The sequence below is a fragment of the Octodon degus genome, unplaced genomic scaffold, assembly GCF_000260255.1.
Source record: "Octodon degus isolate 3935 unplaced genomic scaffold, OctDeg1.0 scaffold00079, whole genome shotgun sequence".
Classification (NCBI taxonomy): domain Eukaryota; kingdom Metazoa; phylum Chordata; class Mammalia; order Rodentia; family Octodontidae; genus Octodon; species Octodon degus.
In genome coordinates, this window is record NW_004524655.1 from 5,738,034 (window position 1) to 5,742,036 (window position 4,003).

At 38.3% G+C, this 4,003-nt stretch overlaps 1 pseudogene; it reads left to right on the forward strand.

The window, feature by feature from the left end:
* Positions 1 to 1,556: 1,556 nt before the first annotated feature.
* Positions 1,557 to 1,869, forward strand: LOC101570687 (annotated as a pseudogene).
* Positions 1,870 to 4,003: the final 2,134 nt, after the last annotated feature.

The following is a 4,003-nucleotide window of genomic DNA, read 5'->3' on the forward strand; positions in this document are numbered from 1 at the left end:
TGCTTTTGTGGAGAAGTTGTTGGTTTGTTTTAGTTTTTGAGACAGAGCCTTTTTGTGTGTGTGTATTTAGGACAGGGTCTACAGGGTCTCACTATGTACATTGGACTCATAGTTATCTTCCCATTTTCAGCCTCCCCTGCACTGGCATTATGGGCACATGCCACCATGCCCAGTCTCAAGACTGAGTCTTGCTAGGTAGCCCAGGCTAACCTCAAGCCTGGATCCTTCTGCTTTAGCCTTTCAAGTACTGGGCTTATAAATATACATCACTACACCTAAATACCCATTGTCATATAATATATAATAAACCTGGCTTCATCATCAGTCTTTATGAACAAGAGTCTGCCCCTGTAAGAGAACTCACTCTTGCTCACATGAAAAGTTCCCCAAAGACTTTGGAATGGTCCAACCTTTATTCTGTGATCTGTCACAGTGAAAGAAGGTGATAGTCAAATAATTTAATATATATGGATTTCACTTGGCTTAAATAAGAACCTTAGAAAAAGTGTTCTGTGTTCTCATAATTGAAATTTCACATGAAGAGAATTATACAAAATAAAGATTTCTAAGTAATATATGCAAAAAAGAAACATAATGCTTCAGTCTCCTCACCTTTTTCTTCTCTCCTTTTCTTTCCCCTCCCTTTCTCCTACTCCAGTGATGTTCTATTTAAAGGAGTGGCTCTCAACTCAAATAAAAATCAAATTGTAGACACTTGTTTTCACTTCTTTCTAGCCTACCAAAAATCGATTTTGCAGGCCTTTCATAGGAGTTTATTGAATTGGTGAGCGAGCTAACTTCTGACTCTACACACATCACCTGACCTCTTCGAGTCTAAATGTGTGCCTATTGTGAAACTTAAGAGCAAAGAGATGTGAAAAAGATTTGTAAAATGTCAGGCCAGCAACTCAGACTGGCAGAAAATATTTGTAAATCAGGCACCTGATATGATACTACTGTGCAGGATGCAAAGAATTATTATAATTTGACAATAAAAAGACAATTCAGTTTTTAAACTAAGCAAAAGATTTGGACAGATATTTCTCTCAAGAATATATGCAAACACCCAGTAAGCCCATGAAAATATCTTCAAAATCATTAGTCATTAGAGAAATGCAAATTAAAGCCATAATGACACTTAACATCCCCTAGGATGGCTGTAATCAGAGACAGTGAAAACTGAACCCTTCTGCAATTACTGGTAAGAATGTAAAATGATGTAATCACACTGGAGAAGAGTATTGAAGTTCCTCAAAAAGTTAAACATAGGGCAACCATGTAACGCAACAATTTCACTCTTACGTATATGCCCAAAAGAAATGAAAACATACTTCCATCCCCACAAAATCTTGTGGACAGATTGACAGCATTATTTATAATACACAAATTCCTGAAAGCATCATTCACAAAATAGCCCAAAAGTGAAAGTGACCCAAATCTCCATTAACTGATGGATGAACAAACAAAAAGTGGTATATCCGTGCACTGGAATATTATTTAACCATAAAAATATTATTAAACGCTGGTTCCGGTTCCAGCCCCAGCGACTTCTCTTCCTGGTGGTCAGGCGTCCCGGCTGGCGCGCTGTAACCGGCAAGATGCTGCGGAGTCTGCTGGCTCTCCGGCAGCTTTCTCAGAGGACCATCAGCACTGCTGCACGCAGGCATTTTGAAAATAAAGTTCCACAGAAACAGAAGGTTTTTCAGGAGGACAATGGAATTCCAATGCATCTAAAGGGTGGGGTAGCTGATGCCCTCTTGTGTAGAGCCACTATGATTCTCACAGTGGGTGGAACCGTGTATGCCATATACCAGCTGGCTATGGCATCGTTTCCCAAGAAGCCAGAATGATTTCAGGCAATTCAGTAATTATGTGACTCTGTTCCAGTTGGCTCTCTGGATCAATAATATGATAAATAATTGAGCTTTTCATTGGGGATCAATATTTATCGACTTGTACTAATTGTCACCAATAAAGCAGTCTTTACGAAAAAAAAATACATTATTAAACAACTAATACTTACTGCAATGTAGATGAACCTCAAAAACACTATGCTCAGAAACTGGAGCTCAATGGTAAGATGTTTCTCTAGCACTGAAGATGCCCTGACTTTGATCACCAGCACAGGGGATGGGGTGTGGGCATGAAGGAAGAGACTAAGTAAAAGACTCTAGCCATTGCAGAGGGCTATACATTGTATGATCCCGTATACATGAACTGTCTAGAGCAGATGAAGCCATAGAAACAAAAGGTGCCTTCATTAATGGTTATCAGAGGCCTGGAGAGTGAGTGCTATTGAGTATGGAATCACTTGATCTTGATCAATCTCCCTCCCTCCCTCTCTCTATTCCTCCCTCCTTGCTTCTCTCTCTCTCCCTTTCTCTTTCCCCCCTCCCCATCTTTCTCTCTGTCTCTCTCTCTCTCCCTCTCGTTCTTTCTCTCATATTTTTATCTTAATCATTACACTAGGTGTGTTGCAGAATCACATTGTGATTTTTGCTTTACATCCATTTTAGGTTCACGGCAAAAAATTGGGAGGAAGTTATGGCAACACCCCTTACACTCCTTGCATAGCTTTTCATATTTGATAATTCCTGCACTAGAAAAACACATTGTTAAAACTGATGATTGAAACATCATTACTATCCAATGTCTATAGTCTTCATAAAGTCTCAGTCTTGGTGGTGTACTTTCAGTGGGTTTGGAAAGATATATAATGACATGTTTCCCCCATTATGGTGTCAAGCAGAGTACTTTTACTGCCCTAAAACTCCTCTTTGACCCACTTATTCATCCTTTTCTCCATCAAACCCTTATGTAATCATTAATATTTTTACTGTCTCCATAGTTTTGCCTTTTCAGGATATTTTATATGTAGTTGGAATTATACAGTAGGCAGCCTTTTCAGACTGGCTTCTTTCACTTAGCAACATGCATCTTAAAGTCCCTCTATGTCTTTTCATGTCCTCATCCCTCATTTCTGTTTTAGCTCTGCGAAATATTCCACTGTCTGAATGTACCACAGTTTATTCATCCATTAACCTACTGCTTCCAAGTTTTGTCAATTGCAAATAAAGCTTCTACAGACAGATGCTTGCAGGTTTTTGTATAGATATAAGTTTCCACCTCCTGTAGGTAAATATCAAAGAGCATTATTTCTGAATTACAGGGTAAGAATATGTATCACTGGGTTAGGAACTATCAAACCATCTTCTAAGACTGGGCATGGTGGCTCACGCCTGTAATCCCAGGACTTGGGAGGCTGTAAACAGGAGGATCACTACAAGTCTGATCTACACTGTGAGACCCTATACTCCCTGTACATCCCATCCTAAATATAAAAAAAAAATCTTCTACAGTGGCTATGCTGTTCTGCAGTTCTACAAGCAATAAATTTAGAGTTCCTGTTCCTTCTTTCCAGCATTTGACATTATCAGTTTTCTGAATTTTGTTCATTCTCTTGGGCTTGTACAGTTTCATTTTGAGGCGATGAAAATATTCTGAAATTAAATAGGGGTGATAGAAAATTTAATAAATATATTTTTAAATAACTGAATTTGACACATAAGAGAGTAAAATTTCAGGTATGTCAATTATAGCTGAATGTTTTTTTTTTTTTTAGCTGAATGTTTTGAATGTAAAACAGAGCCAGCCACAGTGGCACAACTGTAATACCAGCTATTCACAAGGCTAAGGCAAGAGGAGTGCAAGTTCAAGAACAGCCTGGGTAACTTAGCAAGAGCCTGTCACTAAATAAATAAATAAATAAATGACTGGAGATGTAACTCAATGGTAGAGTGCCTTCTATGTTTATGACCCTGTGTTCAATCCCCAGTATTGCCAAAAACAAGGAAGAAAGAAAAAAGGAAAGAAAAAGACAGGAAAATTCTAAAGCCAGTATATTAACATGAAACATCATTGTAACTCAAGGTTTTTCATCCTAAGTATTACAGACATTTGGGGATTATTGGTTATGGAGACCCTGTCCTATGCATTGCAGTAT